General features: G+C 48.1%; 1 long non-coding RNA gene across 1 annotated transcript; it reads right to left on the bottom strand.

Moving 5' to 3' along the window:
- Positions 1-482: 482 nt before the first annotated feature.
- LOC119695163 lies at positions 483-25,441 on the bottom strand. The gene is made up of 3 exons (XR_005255064.1): positions 24,680-25,441; positions 9,380-9,647; positions 483-5,201 (listed from the first exon to the last, which is right to left on the bottom strand). It is a non-coding gene; the product is annotated as an uncharacterized LOC119695163 (long non-coding RNA).
- Between the last annotated feature and the right edge of the window lie 30 nt (positions 25,442-25,471).

Consider the following 25,471-nt stretch of genomic DNA (forward strand, 5'->3'; position numbering starts at 1 on the left):
GATGCCCCGAGCCAGCGTGGCCACACCAGCAGGATTGTGCAGCATGGACTCCTATGCTGTGTTAGGGTTTCTTCAGGGGAGCACGGGGTGGCACCTACGCTCAGCCGAGGATTTGAATCACGCCTGGTGACAATTTAAGTCACGCTCGTCAAGCCAGTGCAGATCCAGACAGAAATCAGGTGGGATTTCTCCACGCACAGAGCACTCTGTATTTCTGAATGGCAGATTATGTTCCTCAAGTTCCTCTACTTCCAGCTACTAAGCATTTCTTCCCTCTTGTAGCAATTCTGGCCAACAACCCCCACTACTTCTTACCCTCTTTGAATAATCACACCCTTACAGTACCTCTCACAGCCTAATGTTTTACAATGAAACCTGAGAAGCTCTGAATAATCCTAATAGCAGTTAGGCAGCAGCACTCGCACAATTATGATATAAAAGGTAAGTGTGCTCCCACCAGCTCTCCATTTAAATTTATAGTGATTGGTTCCATACAGTAACATGGTAAATGAAAAACATCCCCCAGCCTTCATTTAAGAGGTTTATAGTAAATAAAAAAATGCTGAGGGTTGTGTGTTGGCATCCAGCCTGGCAGCTCTCCGTGCAGGAAGGGGATTCAGGCTCCCTTTCCCAGGCACACATAAAATGCTGGGTGATGTACGGCTCTGCTCCCCCAGGAGTGTGGCTGCAGCACCAGCCTGAGCAAGTCAGGCTGCTGGTCCTAAGGAAACCTTCTCTGCAAGCCTAGGCTGGGAGGGCAAAGGCAGAACACCTGTGCTGTCCAGTGAGCTGCTTTCCAAAGGCACCCCGGCATCTCTCCAGGGTTTGGTGATGGAGCATTTCCCAGCCACGAGGCAGAATGGAGTTCCCTGATTTATTCAGTACACAGTGCCCTGATCACATTGAACAAGGGCTGACAACTGTCAGATGTGTCAAGTGCTGACTAAATTTTTTTTTACAAGGAACACAGACCTGGAAGATTTTTAAACCTCCTCCAGAGACTAAAGACTGCTCTGTTGCTCTGAGCTTCAACTGCAGGGAGAACAGGTCACCCTTCCACCCTTCCACTCACGAGAATTTAATTTCAGTACCTTCACCAGTACCTTTAGAAAATGCAACTTGGGTCTGACCCTGACTCTTACAATTAACTTGCAAAAGATCCTGTGCAAGTTAATTAGAAGAAAGGTGTAATTCTGCTCCATAAAGCCAAGCATCTATACTCAACCCTATCCTGCTACAAAGTACATCACTTCTGGGTGAAAACACCAAGGTCCCTGCTCCTCTGTGCTCCTTCTGTCTGAGGCCACCCTGGCAGCCTGCAGGTCCCCTCTGCCCCTCAGCACCAGACCCACACCCCAGCTTTGGAGTAAGAGCAGCCAGTACAGCCACACAGAGAGCTGCCCACGGCTGCTCTCCTCAGACCAGCCCCAAGAAGGGTCCTGCAGCCCAGTCAACCAGTACAGCAGGCACCAGAGAGGCTTTCATCATCTTTACACTCCCAACATCACCTGTGCATTGATTCCATGGAGCCCAAAACTAACTTCCTTACCACGAGCCTGCATTGCTTCTCCTGGTGAGGAGGGGCAGATCCTTCAGGCTTCCACCCCTTCATCAAGCTGTTTCTACAACAGTGCTCAACACCCTGGCACTAGTGCAGTGTCCTGACACTGTTTTTCCCTCACGTTCCTCTCCATCCATTTCATCCTTAAAATAAATAAATGAAAGAAGGCATTGCTGGCTGAGCCTCAACCCTGCACAGCCCATACTACTGACAGGTCCCTGCTGTGAGACTCCTCTCCCCCAGAGCTGCTGGACACAGCACACCCTGACCTGTCTCCATCACCCTGGTTCAGCCTTCCCCGTTGCTTAAGGGATATTGTCTGCCTCTAATTTGCTGGGATTTCATACCAAGAAATGAATGCCAATGTTTGTATGAAGGCTGAAAGTCGCCAGTCGTGCAACATCCATCGTCAGACTGCAGCTCCTGGCCCAGCTGGCTGTGGCTGGCATCTACCTTGCAATCCCTTCATTATTCTATCCCAAGGCTCACCCTATACTTAAGGAAATTCTCCCCTCCCTACAAGAGGTCACAAAGCAGAACGGACCAGTTTGTGTTTCTCAAGGCACCCTGGGTGAAGGCAGGGCTGTGCAAAACTGCCTCAGCAAACCCCTCAGGAGGAGAAGTGACTGTGCCCCCTCCCCCAGCTCCAAGGCTTCACACTCCAGCAGCGTATTCCCGGTCTGCCTCGCACATCTGCTGAACTAGGGTAAAAGCAGACACTGCAGAGCTGTGATTGATGTCACCAGGGTAAGGCACTGCTGGAGAGGTCCCTCCCTGCTGCAGGAGAAATACTCAAGCACACTTCCCTCTCCCTGCTCACACATCCTGCCCCTGTGATCGCAGCACAATTACAGGTGAAGCCTGCTACGAGATTGTCACCTCTTCTCCTCAGACTCTTGCAGTGGCCAGAAGTCCCAAGGCTTGTGGCTACTGTGCCACCCTATAAAGGCAGAGGAAGGGCTTGGGCATCCCTGACAGAGGACCTTCACACAGTACCCCCAGTCACCGTGCTTTGGAGCAGCAGAGGCAGCTTTACCTTCCAGGAGCACTCAGTGAAGAGCTCCAGCAGAGCTGGCAGCCAGCTCGCCTGCAAGAAGAGTTAACTTGGTGGAAGGAGGCAGAGGAATAAAAGGCCTTCCTTTCTCTGTTTGTCAGGCAACAGGTCACACATGCTTGCAGACAGATCCCAAAGCCTGTCTCTACTCTCACATTTCCTCTCTTCCTTTCTCTGACGCTTTCCTGACATATCTTCTTGTGCACTTTGCTCAGCTTTTGAAGTAACACTCCTCCCTGCTTGTTCTCCTTCCCACTCCTTGTCACTGAAGTCCTGCTGCTGTCATCACACTCCCATCAGACTTCTCCTTTCAACTGTGCGTTTCCACGCTGTCTCTCCCAACTGTCACACACGCTTCTGGTTCAAACATCTGTTCCTCCCCCTCCCAGGGAAGTTGCTCCAAAACAAGCTGCTTTCTGTCTGAATGGCAGGGAGGATAGATTTGGTTGTACATGTGGCACTACACGACCATCATGCTGCCAAGTGAAAGGTTCCTCTTCTGTGATTTGGTCACATCAGTTCCCTGGGCTACAGGCTTAGGACCTCCTTATTCTGCCAGGATGAAGAGTGAGAAGCCTGTTTCTAACACCTTACAGCCTGGTTACTCAGGGCTCAGCCTCTGCTCTGCAGGAAAGCAAAGGAAGGGGATCCTTGCTGCCCTGCACAGAGGGAAGGTTGCAGGATCACTGACAGCTAAAGGGATGCCCCTTTAGAATGGCTCAGCCCAGGGGAGCACCAAGAGGCCAGCAAGGAACTGACAAATTACAGGAGCACTGTGGCTACCCAGTGCCCAATAGCTGGTGCTGCCTGGTGATTTCAAAGGTCAAATGTCATTGCAGGTGAGTCTCAGGCCAGTTCCAAACTCCAAGCGGGGTTAACCCAGGCAGCATGGCCAGCAAGGTGTCCTGCACAGCCTCCCATGCCACGGGGCTCAGAGGCAGAGCACATCTCCCAGCCTGTGCAGAGGCCACAGCAGCCCCACTGCCTGCACGCCCAGCTCTGCTGGCAGCCTTGGACTGCCCAGCCTCACTGACACCCAAAGGAAAGAGAACAAGTGGTTTCTGCCCTGCTACTGGCTCTGTCCCCATGTGCTGGCTGGAGGCAAGGCCCCAAAACAGGGGTCAAAACTCGGAGAAGAAGGTTCAGAGAGGTTTTATCAGCATCGCTCAGTTCTGCCCATTGTGAAGAAACAGAAATGTAGTTTCTATTCTATTCCCTTTTCAGCTGCTTATAAGTTTTTCAAACAGATTCCTATTCAGGGTGAAATGTTCAGTGCTTGGTCTCAGATCAGAGATGATTTCTTTTATTTTCCCCTACAGGAACTGTGAGCAAAATACTAAATGGAGTAGATTTGGAGTTTGGGGAGCATGAGCAATCAGATATTTCCCCCTTGTTCCCTCTGATACCATATGTTCCAGTTGGAAATTTTACACTTGCAGACTGGTAACTCGTAAATGGTGGAGAAGATAGACTTCAAATGTTCTCATTGAGAGGCAGAAAACAAACCCAGATTTAACAAAATAATTGGTTCAATACTGTTAAGAGGAGTTTAAAGAATTCTGATAATGCTTTCCCCTTCCGTCATGTCCCAGGAGAGACAAATACACACATTTTATTTCAATCTCTCTGCTATAATTTTTAGGATAGCTGACAAGGGGTGGTCTTTGTTAAGATGTATCTATTTGCTTTGAAATCCAAAGAAGTTCAGCACTTGCAAGCTGCCAGAAATCACAGACTTTTTATTTAAGGAACTTTTGAGCTGTGCTGTCAAACCCATCAGAAGTCTGTACAGCTCCCATTCAATGCATTTTTGTGCTCATTTACAAACTCTGCAGTGGAATTGCTTGAAGCTTTATTCCCCTCAACTTGAAACTCTCTTAAAACTACAGCCAGGGAACCCCAGTGTTCTTGTAAAGGCACGTTTGGAAACCAGCCTTACAGAAGGCTATAGTGACGCCCATATTGTCAGCCAGGTCACTTAAAACGTCACAGTCTAGCTGATTTTTGTACTTCAAAGTCAGGCCTGCAAACCCCAGGCAAGCTTTGGATAACCTGTTAATACCCTGCATGTTGGTGTAAATGCAGAAGTTACAAGACAGACAATGAGCTTTAAGCACTGACAGCTCCTGCTCACAAGTCTCTGTCATGATCAGATCCACATGTGCACCACATCCAGAGATGGCTATATACATTATCTTTTCCAGGGCCAGGTTTGCTAAGGGAGACAATACTCCTGTTTCCCTCTCCCATTGCCACTGCACAGCACAGATGTCCTTTTGTATGTGTCTGGGGAGACACTGAGCAGCTGCCCAGCCCATCCTGCTTCCCCCACTCCATCCGTGGTCCCACTCACAGCTGAGAGAGGCACTACTGACAGATCCCATGTATTTAACAACTAGGGCAGCAGGTGACTACCAAAACAGCCCTGCACACTGTGGCGTAGTAAAACAGAACACAAAAATCATCCTGTTTGGGCAAAAAAGTCTCCGGAGCTGAAACTCACCACACAGCAGGGCTGGCAGACCGTCCAGGAGGCAGGTGATGGCTCTCTTCCAATCCCACTGACCAAAGTGACCCAGCAGCCACCTGGAACACAGCAAGAGATGAAATCTCTGGCGAGCAGCTCCCAGCCTGTTCTCTGCCTCCACAGCATCTGGCACGAGCTGCTTTCACCTCAAGCCCCTGATCTCTTTGATCTCCCAGATAGTTATGTGCCTTTAATGATTCATGATTGAACATGAGTCCCACCTGCAAGCAGGGACGCCTCCACACCGGCCTCCAAAGGTTATGGGATAGCTGTGGGCTCACCTCCCCAGCCCCTCCTAGGAGCTACTTCCTTACACCAGTCTCACAGCACGGTAATTCTATTAAGTGCTATGGAATTAATCATGATTTATGCCAGTTGAAAGGAGAGAATAACCGGTATCCTCACCTCCTGTACCACTGGTACTGCTCTAATCTTGTTCATACTTCGAAGGGCTTTATTCCAGGCAGGTTGTTAGAATTACTTTGTGCCTGTACCCTTAAGCTCTGGTCATTCTTTGCTGTAATTCCTTGCTGTGGCTTCTGGAAAGGTGTTTTTCTCCCTCCACTCCCCACAATAAATGAGTTTGTCACTTGAAATATACTGCCAATGTGTTACATGTCCCACAGTGTTTGTGGTTATATCAGAAGTGTTTGTTTATAGCACCATAATTCAGCAATATCTTGATTACAGGAGAGATGATGTTGTAACTCACTGTGGCTTGAGAGAATATTATTTTTCTTTTCCTTTAATATAAAATGTTGATTTTCAGTCAATACACTGAAAGAAGAAAGTGCAGTTGTTGCCCTAGTAACCAGCTGCCTTGTAAACCATAAGATGGTAGGAGCACAAGGTGTTAATTGTTCCAAGTGCTGCTTGTGGTCAAGGGTAAAAGCTAGAATGGGAGAGATCATAAGGAACATCTGGGAAGATAAAGTCAGCTGGTGTGTGGTTGGAGACAGCCTAGCAGGTGGAGCTAAAGTGAGAAGTACCACTGCCACCAGAGGTGCAGGACGAGTGGAATTGTGGCCACATGTGAGAGAGTCCCTGAGTGAATCCTGCAAGAGCACAGCACACCCTGGGAGCTTGGTGGGTTTTACCAGGCACACTGAGGGTTCAGCACTCCATCACCACAGGCAGTAGCTCTTCCTGACAATGCTCATTCCCTTCTCCTGACCAAACTCATCTCCATTTACCCTTCTGCTCTGCGTCCAGTGTCTTGCTATGCTCTGCTCCAGAAGGATCCTGCCTTCAGCATGAATTTAGGCTTGTCCTTCCCATCCCACACCTGCCTGGGTTGCAACACACCTTCACTGCCCTGCTGAGCAGCTCCTGCTCTCTTTGCTTGGCACAGCACAGTACCAACATCTTCCTGGTGATCCTGCTGTGCTCACCCTGGCTCTGCTGCCTGTTGATGGCCAGGAGGGCAGACTGAACACAAAGCATCTATGCCTCTGCCCCGGCCCTCTGCGAGGCACAGCCCCCAAATCCAGTGGGTTTTGTGCTGGGGCTGGGAGGCAGCACCAGGAGGACTCTGTCTGCAAGGGGCCTCAGAGGGAGGAAGGCTGCAGGAGGGCTTCCCTCCCATGTCTGCTCCCTCAGACCAAAGCAAGCTGGCAAGACAGCAGCCTCGTGCTCCACAGCATCTGCCACCTCTCCCCTCTCTCCCCCTGCCCAGTCCTGGCCACCTGGAGAGCAAACAGCAATACTGTCAGGTCTGGGGGAAGCTTTTCTGCTTTGTAGCAATTTACTACATCTGAATGCCCACTGAACCTGCCAGCATGTGCATTCCCTTAGGAAATACAGGCAAGGGGCACAGAAAAGACAGTATATTTACACGATAAGCCCCGCCCAGGGGCAGGGTTATGCTAAGCAGGAGCCTCTGCCCCAGCATGGGACATGGATTACATCTACACGACAGTAACATATGGAGAGGAGGGCTCATGTCCTGCAGAGAAAAAGGATGGGACACCAGTATTTTTCCCCCTTGGACTCCATTGTCCAGGGATGCATTCCTGATGTCTCATTAACTTCTGGGGGGGGGGGGGGGCAGTTTTCCCCCCTGTTGTTTTTATTTACTAACTCTTGGGGTTTATCCTTTGCAATAAAGACATTGCAGTGAGCCATGCCACAAAGCCCTGAGTGCAATCTAATGACATGTCACACTGGGGATGAAGCCTGCATTTAAGCAGAGGCTTATTTTCTTTCTCTTGCTTCCCCTGGTACAGCTGCCCATGACAATGCAGCCACCTTCCTCTCAGCACAGCCTGATGTAGACCTCTGCTGCTGATCAGGGCTGGGATTTCTGCCATTCATCCTTTACACTAAGAAAACACAGACTGAGTGAATAAAGCTGAGAAACCATGAATTTTTCCAAGCAGAGAGTGCCTGGGCAGCACTTCAGATAGCAAAGCTGCATTTTAACTGGTGTCTGTGGGAAAGGCTGAAAAATAAAGATGAATGAGTTTGGTTAGGTAATTAGATAATAAAATTGAAGGCTCTGGAGTTTAGCCCAGAAATATAACCCAGTATATGTGGCTGGCTAGCCTGCTCACTCTCCTGCTGCTGGCAGCACTGTCTTAACCCAGCAAGGAGAGCTGTCCTTCAGTCCAAGCACACAAATGCATTTGTGTAGCACAGGATCAGTGACAGGATCAGTCTTGCCCTCTGCCAGACTCCCAGCAGCTGGATTTACTCCCTGCAGGTACTGCAGGACTCAAAGTGGGCTGCCCAAACCCAGAGGGGAGTTGGGCACTGGAACAGGCTCCCCAGGGAAATGGTCACAGCACCAAGCCTGACAAAGTTCAAGAAGCATTTGAATAATGCTCTCAAGAACATGCTGTGATGCTGGGGCTGTCCTGTGCAGGGTCCGGGGTTGGACTTGATGATCCTTGTGGGTCTCTTCCAGTGCAGGAGATTGTATGAACTCCCATGCATATCTTGTGCCAGTAAATACTACCGTGGCTCTGTAGAGGGTGGTGTTTCAGGGTAAAAAGGGCAGCAGAGCCAGTCTGAAAGGAAAACTGGGATTGATTTTGCTTTCTGGAGCGAATGTTTTTCTAGATTCAGTTTTCAAATTGCTGCAGAGCTGAAAAGCAAAGCAAAGGCAAGTTCTCTTTGACTTGGGAAATACTTCAAAAATAAAGCAAGCTCATTTTGAAAGGCACTTTGTCAGCTGCCCTATTTTTAGGATTGACTCCTACAGGTCCTTCCTTCAATGATAACAGTTTTGCCTGAGCAATGACTAGGGACTGCAGGATTTAGGCTTTTAATAAAGCAATTGTGTAATTAAAAATAAATGGGTCTCTAGTGTCACTATTTAAAAGAAAAGAAAACTTAGATCAAATAAGGCATTTCTTTCTTTTTGGTTTAGTCTGCTTGGATCATGCAGAGCTTTAATGACGCAGTCACAAATGTTGTATTTAAAAGGCCTCTTAGTTGCTGAGAGGAGCCCCAGGAGAGGGCTATTAACTGGCCAAATTAGGCTATTTATTTTTGTGAGTTTTGCAAGTTTGAAAAAGAGAGGCACATTTTCACTTAGGAGAGTGATATTTCAAATAGGTCACAGGAAACTCTGGCAGGCGGGGAGCAAAGCAGAGCGTCAGTAGGAAAACATTAACCAGAGACATTTTGCAAGTGTAAGTCGACATTTGGGTTCCTAATGGCTTCTGAAGTCCATTCAAAAATCGTTCAGTGAACATAAAATAGGGGCAAGGCACTGCAGCTGTGCAGGAGCCCCAGCCTGATCCTGAATCCCTTAAAAATGGCAGAGCCATGCCCGGGGTGCTGCTGTGAGAGAGCCCAGGGCTGCCAGCACAGCCACTGGGATGTGTTTGGAGGAGATGGACTCTGCCTTTGGTCAGGAGAGAGCTGGGGCTTGCAGACAGTCAGTGCCAAAACCTCACTGCACCTTTCCTGCCCTTAGCTTTGATTTTGATTCTTAGGACAAGCCATGAAGTTAATTTTCCTCTCACATAATCACAGCCTGGAGCAAATCAGGAGTGACTTCAGTAAATCCTGTAAAGCAAGCTGCATGTACACCTTCAGCATCAGGCAGAACATATCTTAAGTACAGGTTGGAAAAGGTGTCTCCACACCACCTCTGCAGGCACAGCACATGCTCACCAACAGTACACCTTTCCCTCCTTTTCACCTTTGCAAACAGAATCAACTACCTTAAAGCCCACCCAGGAATGATTCAGGTGAAATTACTTTGAAGGACTGATCCACCTCCCATTACCTTCAGCAGCTGAGGATGAAGTTCCCAGGAGTTAAGAAGCCTCTGGGGCAATGTCAGGTTGTCACTGGGTCCTGTCCTCCTCCAGCAGGGCTGGGGTCCTTCGAGCTGCTGCCACACAAGCAACAAGAGCACCACAGTAATGGATGTAAAACTTTTGCAGGATCAGGATGAGAAAATAAATGATATAGTAAGATAATAAAAAGCAGTGTTCCTAGAAAGTGAGGTCTAATGGGTTCCTCCTGGTGGATTATAAATCCAGCAGCCATACCTGTCATAAGACAAAACCAAAGTTAAAGAAAAAGTAACCACATGCCTATTAGAGCAATCTTCCTCAAGTTTTTTTCCTACATAAACTGGGCAATTGAGGACTCAGTACTGGCATGTGTGAGGCTGTGACTGTCGCTTCAGTGCTTCCATCAGTGAGTAACAAATCTCTATAAAAACATCTTTCTGTGACTGTGGTGGGACAGGCTCTCAGTACCACATTCTGCTCCTCTGTCTGGGTGACCAGGAGGAGCTGTGGGTGCTTTGTGCCTGGCATTTTCACAGGACTTCAGGTTTATTATGACTCAGACAAACCAGTGCTTCACTGGATCAGATGTACTGGTGTAAAGGGAGCAGAAAGGGAAATTTGGAGCTTCACCAAAAACCCTGTCAGTTGATACACAAAATGTCAGACAGACCTGGCCCACGGTTTTATTCTTCTCATAATCACTGTACTCTGTCATACTAACATAAAACAGCCCATCCCACCCTGAACCAACCCAACCAAAACCAGGAGGGGTTTCTGGCATGGCCTTGTCCTGCACTGCAAACAACACTGCACATGCAGCAAGAGGAAGCCAGAGGTAGAGAGAGCTCCTCCAGCTGTGTCATGGAAGAAATCCCTGCTCTGACCCATGTGGCATGTGACAGGGTGGGCATATTTTTCAGAGGTGAGGAGGGAATTTATAGGTACAGGGAAAGCACAAACATATTGCTCGTCTGTTTGGCATGAAGGAAGCTATAAATAGTGGGACAATTGTCTCCAGAAACCCAGGACAACCTCTGCCCTGACTAGCAACCACACACTGTCCCTTTGGACTTTACTGAAGCCATGCAGGTTGCAGTCACCAGCTCAGCTGGCTCAGTTGTTGTCTGTTATTGCTTTTAAAAGTGCCCTAGAAAAAGCTGCCTTTTCCAAGGAGAGACAGAGGCTGGTTCTCTGCCTCAGACAAACCTGCTGTAGCTCCAGTGTTGATCATCATCCAGTCAAACAGTAGAATTCTCCAGCTGGACCCTGTGCCTGCTTCATGGTTGTAATTTTTCCAGACCTCCTCTGTATATTAGCTTAGCCTGGCAATATTTATTTAGCAGATAAAACTTTAATGCTGCTCCTGTAGAAATAGTTTGCAATATATTAACAAGGCCCTAGTATTAGTCAAAAGCATTTTTCACGTGCCCCCAAATGTTTGGTGTAAAAGAATCAGCAGATGCCAAAGAAGACAAGTTAACCAAGAGGTAAAACAAAAGGATGAGGGTGATCAGGGGCACCATAAACCACTCTCTCCTCCAAGACCCTGCAGCTCCCAGCTTGCTGTGTATAATGCAGTCAAGGTTATTGCTGAGAACAATTCAATATGATCCAAGTCCATCCAGACACAAAGAAATAATTCATCCTTTTCCCATGGATGGGCACAAAACAAGCCATGCCATAGTGCCATCCAAGGACAAATAGGTGTTTCTTGTTCAATGCATCTGTGTGACTCACACTGCCTGCCTGGCTGAAGTGGGGCTTTCAGGAAGGCCTGCAAAGATTTGGGTCACTCTTGCTTTCCCTAAATCATCCCATCCCATGCTCCCCTCCCAGGCACAGCCAGGGGCATCAGAGCCCATCCAGCCCCAGTCACAAAGCAGCTCCTCCTGGCCCCATGCTGGGGGAGAGGGGCCTCTCCAGCAGCAGGGTCACCTTCCCCAGGGGAGGGCAAAGACATTCCTCATGGTGATGGGGACTGGCAGTGCCCACTGCACAAACCTCCCCCTGGCCTGTTTTCTTTCTTTCTGTTTCCCCATTCAGGAAAAAGCTTCTGTCACAACAGCTGCTGATTCATTTTCTGACTTGGTGCCGAGCATGCCAGACATAACATTTGTTTGCTGCCAAAGTGGTAAAAACAATGACTTACCAGCTCATTTTTCTTCAGTTGATTATGTGGTGGGGGGAGACAGGAGCTTTAATTAAAATTAGATAAGGAGGAGAATAAATCCACTGAGATGCAAAGAGCAATGCTGTGGAAGGCAGGAGAGGGGAGTGCATCTGAGGAGGTGCAGGAATGACCATCAATATACAAAGGAAAACAAGGGAGTCTATGGTCAGTGGTGAGGGACTCTGTGGTCCCTTGCTGCCCTTCACCAACTTCTCTACACTTTCCACCATCCAGATGTCAACAGCTTCCCAGACCAGTAACTCTCAGATCCAAAGCTTTGCCTTCCAGACTGAGAGGAGCGAAGCCCCCTAAAGATGGCTCCAGTGAGGGCACACAGGTATACTGGTCTTTGACCCTTTCCATTTTTCTTCCCTGATTTGTCTTCTGTGATGGAGGAGTCCCACCATTAACATTTATTTGCTTCTTAATACACTGACTAATGATCTGCTCAGCAGAGAGAATCTACATCCAACCCACATTTTGGAAGTGTTCAGGGCAGAGTGACTGGACTGAGATTTTGGCTTGCCCATTAAACACTAGAGCCAAGCCTGGCTCCAATGAGTGAAAGTCATGGTAACCAGCCTGAGGGTGAGGACCTGCTGTGGCTGAACCACCCAAAGCCATTATCCCAACACGACCATTATCATTTCATCTGATGATAAAGGAAAGCCTAAATCATTCAGAGGCTACAAGAGAGATTTTTTAAGCAGATGGGGAACAATCCTTCCCCAGGTGGAATGTGGCTGTGTGGTCAGATGCTGCAATTCAAACCAAGGACTCATCAAGGACTACTTATCCAATGCCTGGTAACCTCTCCAAACATATGAGGAGGAAAAGCTCACTTTTATACTTCACAAGCTCTTGCATTCTTTGCTTTAAATAGTTGTTTGCTCTCTTCATCTGAGGGGAATACAAAGAATAGCTATTTGCAAATGCAAAACCCAAGATCAGGGAGTCATTCTTGTTCACCAGAGAAAATAAAATAGACACTAGAGAAGCTCTTTAGAAGAAAGGAAGGATTTTCAAGAATACCAAATGAGGCACCTAGATACCACCACCAAGCCACTGAAAAAGCTATACACCTTCTTGGAATATTTTTGGAAAATCACCTCATTATGTCAACTTGTATTCAGAACCTGAAAGGAGTATCTTCACCACCATACTCTCACAGAATGGGGAAGAGGGGCTTTAAGAGATATCTTATGTTCTCCACTCACATCTCTGCTACACAACTAAACTGTTCTTTCCTTGACTTGATCTACCTGCATCACTTCACAAGTCTTGTATACGCTGTCTCCTTGGATGACATTGCTAAATTCCTTCACTATAGCAAAATCTAAGTGTTTAAGAAAATCTCAAGTTGCTCTCTCCACCAGCCATGTTACGAGAACAACACCAAGAAAGGTTTCTCCCTCCCATGACCTTTTGCTGATTCAGATCCCACAGAAAGCAATGCTGCACTGCAGAGCAATGCTCCAGCTGTGCATTGACATACCTGACCATCCAGGGACACCCTGCCCTTCCTGACTTCAGCTGGACCTGTAGTTTCCCAGCACCTTTGCAAATTAAGTCTAGAAACTAAAACATTAAATTGTATTGCTGCATAAGGACCTTCATTTCCAGCCTTTTATCAGCAGGAATAATATTGCCATTCTATACACTAGACCTGTTTTTGTAATACTATGGTTCATCAGAAGTTTTTATGTTAATATCAAATCAGAAATAATACACATGTGATTCATAATAACCTAACTGAATGGCTGCACTGAATGTATTGTAAGAAATTCTGGTTAGGCAAGGAACTCATTAAAGAAATAGTGACTACTATTATCCCACAGCATATATTGTTCTACTGGAAAGTTTCCTTGAGTAGTTTCTTTAATTAGCAGTTTGATATTTTGAAATAGTGTGATCTCCACAACACACAATTTGTAACACAGACTTGGCTGGCAAAGCAAAGGAAAACAAGCAATCTTTTCATAGTTTGCATCTCTAGGGCATATCTTGTCATTTGCTGCTGTATATATGAGTATAACATGGTGACACTGTTCTTGTGGGATTTTGATTCTTAAAAGTTACTTAGATAAAGAGCCTTTTTATTGGAACATTAGATATTGTATTTTTTTTCCTTTTTTAGAAAATCCACATAAAATATTTGCATAACTTTGGGCTATTCAAACAGAAGACATTGACCCCAGCTGTGTTCTGGTGAATGAATCATTTATGTAGGAGCTCATTGCACAGAACGTATGGTATTTTATCTTTGCTGGGTTTCTGCCAAATACAGTCTGTAACAATTTTTCCCCTTTGCCGCATTTACTGCTTGATATCCTTTAAAATGTACCAGCTCCAAGTGTGAGAAAGCAAAACAGATTCTGGCCAGCTCTGGCTGAGAGCTGTTTGTATGGATACCCCTGTGCTGGCACCGAGGTGCCCTTGTTTTTGGAGAACATCCATTCCAGATCTGAGACTCTCCTTGCACTGACTGCTTTTAATAAACATTGAATCAAAGTTAATTTAAACCTGCAGGGAACTGCAGAAGCCCAGGAGCAAGGGAAAACAGGGATCCTCTTCATAAACACAGGAACCGCCCCAGTGAGAGAGACAAACTTCCACTGCCTTGAACATGCCAAGCACCTGCAGGGAAAGCCTGCAGGGAGCGAGGGAGGATGTTTCTGCCACTGCTCTGCTCCGTTACAGCTATCCTCCAGGTATCACTTAAGTGGAATTTGGGCAAGACATATTTCTGCCCGGAGGGGCAGGGAAAAAGATTATTTCATGAAGTGACTGAGGCAGTGCATGACCAAAGCCACTATTACAGCAGGTTTGATTTGAAACGCTGAGGGAGAGGTCAGACTCTCTCAGCACTGATCTCCCGGGGGAGAGGAGATAAGGCAGAGTGCTAAGGTTTCCACGCTCCCACATGAATAGATAAGGTCTGAATGAGCAGCCTCATCTGTAGGCTGCTTCCCTAAGTGTTTTTCATAGCTTTCACTGGAAACTCTCATACCTTTCTACACTGAATCACATAATTATGGTTTCCACAAGAAATTCAGAGCAGGATCTCCTCCCACAAAATTTCCTCTCACCTGCACTCCTTTCATCACCAAAGATGACTATTTGTCAGCACTATCTCTACTGCTGAAAAGGGTTCACAAGCAGCTCAATTTAGCAGCCAGAGTCAAGAATATTTCCCCATGTGCAAGCTTCTAAAACGTGTTTGTGTGTGGCATGAGCATCTCCATGAGGAATCACTCATTCAGGACACACTTGCAGTCTCGATGCGTTCTCCCTGCTAAGCAAGGAGCTTCTTTTACAACAGACAACCTCCACCATCAGGAGGTTGCCCTCCAGTTTCCCAGGAAAGCCTTGCTCAGATGGAGATATTGCTAGCAGGATGCAGCCCCATTAATCTCTGCCATCCCAATTCCTTCTGCCTGAGCTGTTCCCTGTCATAGGAGGCTCCCTCTTCATCACAACCTCCCACGTGCAAGAGGAACATAATAGCCTGGTTAAACCTGACCTGGGCAAACTCCAAATACAGACAAGACAGTGCTCTGAAGGTCACCAGTTAATTCATCTTTCAGCAGCAGATTATTTCTGATGTGAAATGTTTGCTCCTATTCCCTCAACAAGGCAAGCCAGAGTTTATCTGGTTTGAAGGACAGCTCTGCAAGTCCTTCCTGAGAGAGTCACCCAAGAACCTGCACTGACACCAGTGCCAGTGTTCCAGAGCTGAAAGCGCTGCTGTAATTACACTGTTGTACAAACTCCAGTTTTGGTTGCTCATAACTTCATCTATAATTAATTGTTTAGGCTGAAAATTTCTCCAGCTGGATTCAGCCTCAGGCTAAACTCTCATTTTGGCTGAAATGGCTTGTGTCTCTCCCAAGAATATATTTAAGGAAAAAGACTCACTTTTGCCCCTGTTAAAAGGGTCTTTTTGTAATTTACTGAAATGTTCTCACAACTCCATGCTTCTAAAAGCAGCACTTTGAAATACTGGCAGACTTGGCTGTTGTGAAACACGTCTCTTCATATTGTCAGGGGGAGAGAAGGATCACAATTTGGCCGTTTTCAGCCTCAGACTTAAATATATATAAACATGTATAGGTATGTATATACCTACACACACACACACACATATTTCAGTCTGAGTACCCTCAGTGCTGAGCAAGCCTGGTGCCCCACAGTGCCAGGCACACCAGTGAGGGGACACGCACAGAATCCAGCAGAGACCAAGGACACTCCTGCAGCTACAGGGCCTGCAGAGCTTTCACTGCAAATGTGCCCTGTGGTTGCAGGCCAGAAGAGAGCTGGGGGCAGGTCAAGCTGAGCAGGACACAGACACTGCATCTCCATGAACACAGGAGAAGCAGCTACTGAAAAGAGCCTGTGATGAGCCTGGCCACAGAGCAAGGTCTGGCCTGCAGGCAGGGAAGATAACCCTGGGTGCACATGGAGCAGCAAAGACAAGTCAAAATGTTCCAAAGCAGTTCAGTAAATGGCTTCTGTCTACCCTGAGAACAGCCAGAGGTGTCTTGACAGAGGTCTGTTCTACAATGAGACAGAAGTGGAGAAAATGAGCGTGTGATCACTCATGATAAAGAGCACAGCACCATGCAAGGGGGATGAATGCAACATGCATGAACAACGTAAAGTTTCCTTCTTCAGGAATATCTGAAGTTGAAACCTTGTGACAGGCTAAAGATGTTGTACCCACTTTCAGAGGGGGTGCACACCCAGTGATTTCTGGCCATGCAGAAAACATATCTGGCTACAGAGAACAAACCCTATAAACAGAGGAAGTCTTGAAAAATCTGAATGGAAAAGTGAAAATTACTTAATTAAATTTTTTACCAGTGCAATAGAGTCCAAAGATGACATTAGGAAAAAGAAACCCCAGCACACATCTGCCTCCAAGCTAACTGGGAAAGCAAAATGGCCCCACTCTAACTAAGAAATTAAAACACTTTTAGACAGTTCTTACTACTCTGTGAACATGAGTCAGTACAAGTGAAAATGGTGCACAGATGGACCAGCACAGAAGCAACAGAAGTGCCGTGATATTTACAAGGGGAAAAAAAATAATCTTCCTTTACAAGTGTAAATATACCAGAGAAATCATGGGCTCGCAGCACAAACTGGGCTTTGATGCAGCAAACACTCCACCAGGGACAGGACCAGGAGGGAGAGGCAGGGCAGACACTGCATCTGGAAGACAGTAGGCTCAAAGCACGGAGCTCTTTGGAAGAGTCACAACACACACAAACATGCCAGACACACAGACCATCCCAGAGCCTTCATGCAACCAGCAGCAAGGGGCCAAGCACTGAGCCAGGCCATGGAGAGATGCTGAGAAGGAAAGAATTGTGGTGAGTGTTGGGCCTAACAGCTGGAAAGAGCATCGTGACAGCCCCACCAGCCTGGGCTCTGGTGCCCTGCCTACGACACCAGACATGCAACAGCTCAGCCACACGAATCCAAGCTGGTGGTGTTCTGCATGGAGCCAAGAAAGCAGCACCTGAAGCACTCTGTCCAGCTCTGGGGTCCTCAGCACAGCAAGGACATGGACCTGCTGGAACAGGACCAGAGGAGGGCCGTGAGGGTGACCAGAGGGAAAAGGTCCAGGCAGACTTTAAAACACCTTCCAGTACCTAAAGGGGCTAAAAGAAAAATGGAGACAAACATTTTACCAGGGGCTGTTGTGATAGGACAAGGGGTAATGGTTTTAACTAGAAGAGTTGACTTTAGCTAGATGCAAAGAAAGGGTTTTTACAATGAGGGTGGAGAAACACCGGCACAGGTTGCCCAGAGAGGTGGTAAATGCCCCATCCCTGGAAACATGCAAGGTCAGGTTGGATGGGGCTGTGAACAACCCGATGTTTGGCCTGAACTGGATGACCTTTAAAAGGTACCTTCCAACCCAAATTAGTCTATGATTTTGGGGCCCTCAGCCTCTCACAGAGCAGCAATAACACAGGGGGTCTTTTTCTTCAGCCTCTCTCAGGTCTCTCCCTCAGTGCAAGCTGCGCCGAGTTCACAGTGAGAGCACGGGGCTGAGCTCTCCAGACTAATCACATTCCTCCCCACACGTCTTCTCCTCACCTGTAAAACAGCAGTAACAATATTTACACTTCTGCAGTTGGCTCAAGATGTGGAATGAAAATTTAATTATCATCAGTGCTATTCACCTGTGAGGAACAGCTCCCAGCCTGACCACAGCAGGAATGAGTGGAGCCCGAGGAGCCCAGAGTGGAGCTGCAGGAGACTGCAAAATCTCATCCCAGTGGTAAAAAGGTGTGGCAGCTTTGAATGGGAGAGAAACAGCTTCCCCGTCCCTTATGAACTTGTTTAGAGTGAATTATCACAGAATTTCGTAATGGGTTTCCAGTTGGCAGGTCAGGCAGGCTCCTGCCATTCCGTGCTCTGCCCGCTGACTCTGCAGTGACACACACACACTTGTGTTCTACGGGAAAACCAGTTTTAAACAATAAATCCAGCTTTCCAAACCTCTGGCCTCCCCCGGGTCCCTCTAACAACTTTTGTGGCTTTGTGCTACATAGCCTCACTCCCGAAGACCTTTTTTCCCCCAGTGTTGTGTGAAAGACCCAAGCACAGCAGGAGAAATTAATTAACAGAGCAGACAGCTATTCTGCCATCAAATGAACAAAATTAAACAGTACCAGAGACTTACACTTAGAGTCACCCCTAAGTGTTTCACATGACAACAGCAGGGAAAATACAGTCCAGACTGTTGTTTTAATGTTGATAATATTCCAAAATCCACAGCGCTTACCAATTCCTCAGTGGAAATAAAACCTTTGACACCAGTGGGAATTCTGTCTGGGCACGAAAGCTGGTTGTTATACTGTGATCCAGCAGTAACAGTCTGTTTTGATTGTCAGATGTTTAGCACTATTCCCTTCTACGCCTGCCCAGAGCACCTGGACTGACAAGCTGAGGACAAAACTCGAATACATCTGTGCACTCACGTGCTTTCTGCCAAGGCTTGTGCTGGTGAGGAGCTGATTCTGTTCTCCACTACAGGCAGGGTTTATTTATACTTTGCAATCACCTCCCAGCAGCTGGAGGGCTGCCTGATGTGTCAGCCTGCTCTGCTGCAGAGCATTGGCTTTTTGCATCTCAGCTGGCTTGTTACTGCTCGGATGCTGTCCAGGACTGGGCTGCTAATGTCTCCCAAAATCATGAAGATGTTAAGGAATACGGGGGGAGGGAAGGGGAGAAGGAAAGTGTTATGATGCAGCAACAGGAAGAGGGAAAAGAGTTAAAACGAAGACAGGAACAAAATTCAAAGGCGCACGAGTGTAAGACAGCATCACTTCAGGCATATGTCAAAATAGTGTCAGATTTTTCTCTGTTCATTAAGTCAACAGTTAAACACCCACCAGCTCTGCTTTTTGCTAGCCCTGGAGTTTTGCTGCACCTGGAGAACCTCTCCATGACATCAGCAGTAGAAACAACTGGGTTTGTCAGCAGATAACCTCATTCATGAGTAGGCTGAGTAACCCCTTCCACTCGTGTCACCACGAGGGCCACGAGCAGGGGTCAGGTCACAGACTCCATGTGGTGGAGAGCAGCCCAAGCACAACAGAAGCTGTGGGAAAATGGCCTTAATTTTAATATTTTTTCCTAGTTTTAAGTCACATGTAACAACACTTTGTATTTGTCCCCAGAGTTTGATAAAAAGAAAATAATCCCCATAATACTAAATTAAAAGCATCAAATTCATGTCTATCCAGCTAAGGTGGTAGAGGTCACCAGCCTGTGGTGAGGAATGGTCCCAGCAAAGGAACATCTGTGCATTCTGGAAAGAATTTGGGGTCTGGGAAGAACCCCCTGTCCAGCATATGGGGTTCTTAACTCCCTCATTTACAGAAGATTCACAGAGGAAGAACCTGACAGATGAGTGCTTTTCAACAGGACTTTGCACCTGTCACAATATTTGATATAAAATTACTGCCCAATTATAAAATTTTGTGGTGTGGTTCAAGAAAACCCTAACAACCCACATGCAATAACTTCAGAATAAAATGTTAGTTTCCCTTTTTGTGCATGACTTTTATTATACTCATTGGAACTTTTCCATGACAGGTAGAAGGATGAGTAAACAAGCAAACCCTTATTTACATAAGAGGGGTAACATTCTCCAAGGGAGAGTGCCTATTAGATTCAGACTATGATAATTTCCTAGGACTGTATTTAGATGAAAGAATCTGGGTTTTAGTGGTTTTGGCCTCAAAAGCCTTCCCAAGGGACACATATAATTTAGCTGTGATAAGTCTCCCTTAGATTTAGAAGCCAAGAAGACAGGCTCATCTCTCTTCTGCAAGAGCCAGCATCCAGAATTTGGCAACAAACACACTTGGCTCCCAGGCAGTGTCAGCCCTGAGCTGTACCTGCTCTTTGCCATTATACCAACCCAGGCACATAAATCACCCATCCAGTCTGAGGGAAAAATCCCACACAGACCCCTTGGCTGCCCTGACACTACCTGTTCTGCACTCCAATTTCCACACTTCTCAGTCCAAATAAGGCTGCTTTATGCACTGTTTTATTACTGCAGGTAATACTGCACACTCTCAGCCAGAGGAACAAAGACTTTGGTGAAAGCAAGCTTGTTTGTCTGAGGGTTTTGGGGTTTTTACCGTAAAAAAAAAAAATTCTCCCCACTTGTAACTATGAACATTCCTCAACAGTCCTCACCTCAGCCAGCCAAAAATCACATGAGGTCTTTCTGAAAAACTAAGTTCTGTGCAATGAAGTTATTAGCTGCTGGGAAAGGCAGAAAAGCTTTTTTACAGCTGTTCGTTGATGCACTGAACGTCACCTTACACTCTATAGCCCTTTTGGATTCTGCAGACTTCTGGAGTAGGCTAAGAAAAAACAAAAATCTTTGCCAGAGCAGTTACATTGCTTCTTGAGACATGGGTTTGTTTTTTTTTTTTGGGTTCAGGCCTCAGATTCTCAGCCAGCAATTTCTGTCCCTGGTGGAAATTAAAAAAAAAAAAAAAAAAAAAACAAAACAAAACCCCAAAAAAAGGAAACAAACAAAAAAAACCCCCAACCCCCCCAAACCGAACCAAAAAACCAACAAAACAAAACACCCAAATAAAACAAACAAAACCCCACAATCCACCACCAAAACAAAACAAAAACCACCCACAGAACACACTAGGTTAGTCTGCTTTTTAGGAATCCAGAGAACAAATATAAGTTCCTAAGGCATTTGCAAGAGATGTGAATTGACCCCAAAGCCCCAGCAGCCTTCCATGAAGATCACAACTATTCTGATAAAAGCCAGCAGTGCCTGGCTCCAGAGCAGAGTGCTCCCAGCCACACAGTGCTGGGAAGTGGGAGAGGAGCAGCCTGGCCATGCCAGCTCCCCTGTGGCACCCTGTGAGCCACATCCCTGGGCACACTCCAGTCATGCAGTTGTGCTCCCACAGAAGGGGACAGCCTGGTCCACCTGATGCTGAAGTCCCCACACTGATGCTTGATCCTGTCCATGCAACAGCTTTAATGACTCTCAGGAACCTTTCGCACAGGGACCTCGGCTCCTGCTGCTCCCTTCAGTTTCGGACAGGTGCACAATCCCCTTGGTTTAACCGCCTGGCTGTCATCCTGCAGTAAATGAGGCCACAGTTCATTTTCTCTGTTTAATTTATGTTTCAACGTTTTCATTCTAGAACTGTACATGGATGCTTGGGTACCAGCAGGTGCATTTCATTGGTACATAAACCATACCAAGCAGTGCTGTTCTCATCCCTGCGTGCTCCGGCAGGAGTACGCCACTCCTCACACCCAGTCTGCCGCTCGGCTTCCTCTCCTCTTTCCCTTTTAAATGGCACAGACAGCCGGTGAAGAGCCAGGCACTCACCTTGACCCAGACTTTCTCGGCAGGAACAACCAGGTTTGAAATGAGAGGAAATGCTTGGCAGGTGCTCCCAGGGGACTGGCCAAAAATAACTGCACTCTCTAGTTAATGTCCATCGGAGTACTACTAACATTTCTCCTTTAAGAGCGCGGCTGAAGCGTTTGATTTACACAAGGTGAGGCATTTGTTTGCAGTCACCCGCAGACCCAACACACAACAGGGAACAGTTAAACCCATTTTTATCACCTATGTAAGGTGCCCGCGCTCTCCATACAGACAAGGCATCTTTTAGGGTGTGATTAACCGTAATTAGGAACCTACCTCTCACCTTTGATTATAGCAGTAGTCTAGACAGCCAGTGTTGGCAGAGAACTGACAGACTTAAAATTACCTCGTACAAATATTCCCCAATGCATCGGTTATGCAAGGAAACAGACCGAAGGCTCTCTGGGAAGAGGGTTATACCGAGCAGCACTTGGCAGCAGTGAGGAGCAGGTAAGGCTGTTTACAGCGAGCGCTACTCAGCCGTGACTTCAGCAGCGGCTCCCCGCGCCGGCACACAACCGCGGGCGGAGCCAGCCGGGTCCCCGAGCCCCAAGCGGAGCCAGCCGGGTCCCCAAGCCCCGAGCCGCGGGAGGAGCCAGCCGGGTCCCCGAGCCCCAAGCGGAGCCAGCCGGGTCCCCGAGCCCCGAGCCGCAGGGGGAGCCAGCCGGGTCCCCAAGCCCCGAGCCCCAAGCGGAGCCAGCCGGGTCCCCAAGCCCCCGAGCCCCAAGCGGAGCCAGCCGGGTCCCCGAGCCCCGAGCCGCGGGAGGAGCCAGCCGGGTCCCCGAGCCCCGAGGGGCGGCACCGGAGAGCAAAGTCTGCTGGATGGCAGCTCTGGCGCAGCACCAGCGCCGGCAGCGTGGCCACCAGGCAGCCCATTGCTCAGGAAAACCTACTGAAAACCTGCTCCTTCCTTCGGCACGGGGATGCAGCTGTGGCTGAGGAGCCCGGGAATATCCTCCAGTCCTGCAGCCGCGGGCCGCTGCGTGCTGCAGGCTGACGGCGGCTTGTAGCTCTCCTCTCTTACTACTGCTTGCCTTTTCTTTTTTTCCTCTTTCTTTTTTTTTTTTTTTTTTTTAATTAAAGGAACCACTTGGATCATAACTTTAACCAAGACTTTAGAAGTCAAGGCATTTAGAAAATTTGGCCAAATGCATTCCAGCCTCATTCAAGAATTTAAAAGTTCCCCCCAAATTAGCAAATTTTTTTTACTTCAAGAAAAGAGTTGTTGTTTTTGAAAATACTGCCATAAAACAATACCTCAGACAGGAGACAAAGGTCGAAACACAGTTCAGCCCCTGAAATTACTCGCTTTAAATTGTGCATCTTCATTTTCCATCTCAGGTAACTGTGTGGCAAAGGCTGTGCAGTGCTACATGACAGCTCGTTCTGCTTTTAAAACAGCAGTCCTTCAGTAGTAGCTAAATTGATGCCTTTTATGGGTCCATCACTTCCCGAGGGCAATTGATTAGCGCCTGTGAGGGGCTCTGAGATCTAACAGATTACATGTTCTGAGCCTGCTAAATTATTTGAACGTATTTAGGAAGAAAAAGATTCAGAATTTTGTGTGATCCAGTATTACCTTTCCCAATCAGCATCTCCCCTTCCCATATTTTTGCTCAGTTACAAAACAAGTGTGCTAAGCCCAGGGAGCAAGAAGAGTTGAGCATGACACCTGTTAAAATATAATAGGAAGCGAGTATATTTTTCCTCTGAGAGTTTCTCTGATGACTGTTTATTCCGCTATTTAAAGATTACAGCTTTCCTCTCGCTCAAGAGAAGAAAACGGAAAGGTCACAGGAGCGATCCGCCGGGCAGACGGCCCTGCAGCCCCAAGCAGCACGCTGCCTTCGAGGCTGCAGCCTCACAACACATCCTCTGTGCTGCAATTTGGAACCATTTAAGCTCAGCTGCCTTAAACACAGCCCGAACCAAGAATAGCCTCGGCTCCCGGGCACAGGTCAGGCGATGCTGAGTCACTTGCTGGCCGGGGCCCAGGCTTTCCAGCTGCCTTGGGCTCGGCTCCTTAAAGACCCAACTTGTGCCTGCCGCACACAGCCCCAGCTCCAGCTGGGCACGACCAGCCAGGGATGGCAGCCTTGGATGCCGGGGGTTTGGCCAGATGCTTGATTCCAATACGAAATCCTGCTTCGTACCGCCCTGTTTCCCTCCAGCTTCGGAGCGCAGCGCTGCTGCTGCCTTCCTGCCCATTCAAAGCCACATTCATACATCTCTTTGTAATTATGAATCAACTCCCAGGCATCGGTGCACACCCCAGGCTCACACAGAACGGCAAACAATATACTGTCACGGGTTGCATCAGCTGCACGATGCTCTCTCATGCCTTCAGGCTTGCTAAAGCTGATCCAACGCTAATATAATAATAGCCTTTTTACCCGCCTCCTCCCCCGACAATTACCGGAGGCTTGGAAAGCCATTGAAATGCAAATAGCACAAGGAGAGGTTATTGGGAACCAGGCTGGGAAGGTACAAATGCTGTCCTGCTAGTTTCCTTTAGTTTGACACGAACGGGACTGTAGCCCTGAATTTGTATAAACAGGGAGAGAGGCAATATCGTGGATGTACAGACGGCCAAGTGTAGAAGCCGAAGTACATCTTCTCCAGCACGGCTTCTCGGTATCTGGGGCCCCTGTTACGCCCCTCAGCTGCTGCAGTAGCAGAGAACTGCACAGCACAGAAGTGCCTGTAGCTCCGATAATACGAGCGTGCCCAACTACACAAACTCACAGGAACGCGCGCAGTGTGGGTTTGAAAGATCTTGTCCCCACAAGGCAAGGCACTGCGGAGCCTGCAGTTTGCTCTGTGGCCACGGATGGAAGTCAGAAAACCTGTTATCCCACCGCATCCTTCAGCCCAGGCGCTTCTACAGAGGACAGGACCCCCTCCCTGCCCCCGCCCCATTATGGTCTGTTTGCCTGCTATCTTTTCAGGTGATGTTTCCACTGAGGACAAAAAAGGACTTTCTGGACCCAAGGCAGTCCTGATACTCAGCGTGTACCAGCTGCTGTAGGATGACATGGGACTACGATGACCCAGACACTTCTTCAGCCTCTCAGTCCCCAGTAAAGCTTCAGGAACACCTCCTAAAAAGAGGCTGCACCCTCATTCCCTTTTCTGTAGCAGAACAACCTATAAATATAAAAAGAAGATGTTTACCCTGTTATAAACAAATTCCTACCCCTGTTCAAAAGAGCCATTGAGAAGAGGGTCCAGCAGCCGGTGAGCAAGGAGTAACTTGTTTGCTTTGGCGAGAAGGCGGCTGAGGCAAATCTAACGGCAGTTTACAGCTACTCAAGCGCAGTTATTAACGCGACAGAGCCAGCACAGCTGGGGGTGATGGCTAAAGGGTCAGCGGGAGGGGCAGACTGAACCCAGGAGAATCTTCTTGCCAAGGTAGTGAACAGCACGGCCATTGGTCATCTCTGGGGAGGCAGAGGAGCTTTCAGCCCTGCAGGTTTTCAGACGTGGCTGGGACTGATGTGACCTGGTGTCCATGGGTCCCGCTCCGATGGGGCCTTTGGGCTGGAGACCTCCAGAGGTCGCTTCCAGCCAACAGTTCCATAGCTGCATAACCTCCACGTAAATATTTGGCATTAAAGGGTGAAACTGCAGCAACTCCTTCCCCTGTACTTCTGTACTGTTCCTGGAGCAGGGCACAGCTGCCAGGCCGCGCCACCGCCACATCCCAGCGGGAACGCGCGGCCGTCCCTGCCCCGGGGCTGCGGGCACACGGGGCTCCCCCGGCGCCGGGGGTGACGGACGGCGGGGCCCGGCAGCAGCGGTCCCAAGCCCTCCCTCGTTCCCTGCGCGTCCCCATCGCTGTTTGCCGCCCGCATGTCCCCGCTCGGGCGAGCAGATGCGGGCCTGACGCCGGTGCGGCGGAAGGATGCGCGCCGGGGCCGCGTTCTCGGCGGGTGCCGGGGCCCGGCCGCGCTCCGGGGCCCGCGG

Source organism: Motacilla alba, chromosome 4A, assembly GCF_015832195.1.
Source record: "Motacilla alba alba isolate MOTALB_02 chromosome 4A, Motacilla_alba_V1.0_pri, whole genome shotgun sequence".
Taxonomy (NCBI): Eukaryota; Metazoa; Chordata; class Aves; order Passeriformes; family Motacillidae; genus Motacilla; species Motacilla alba.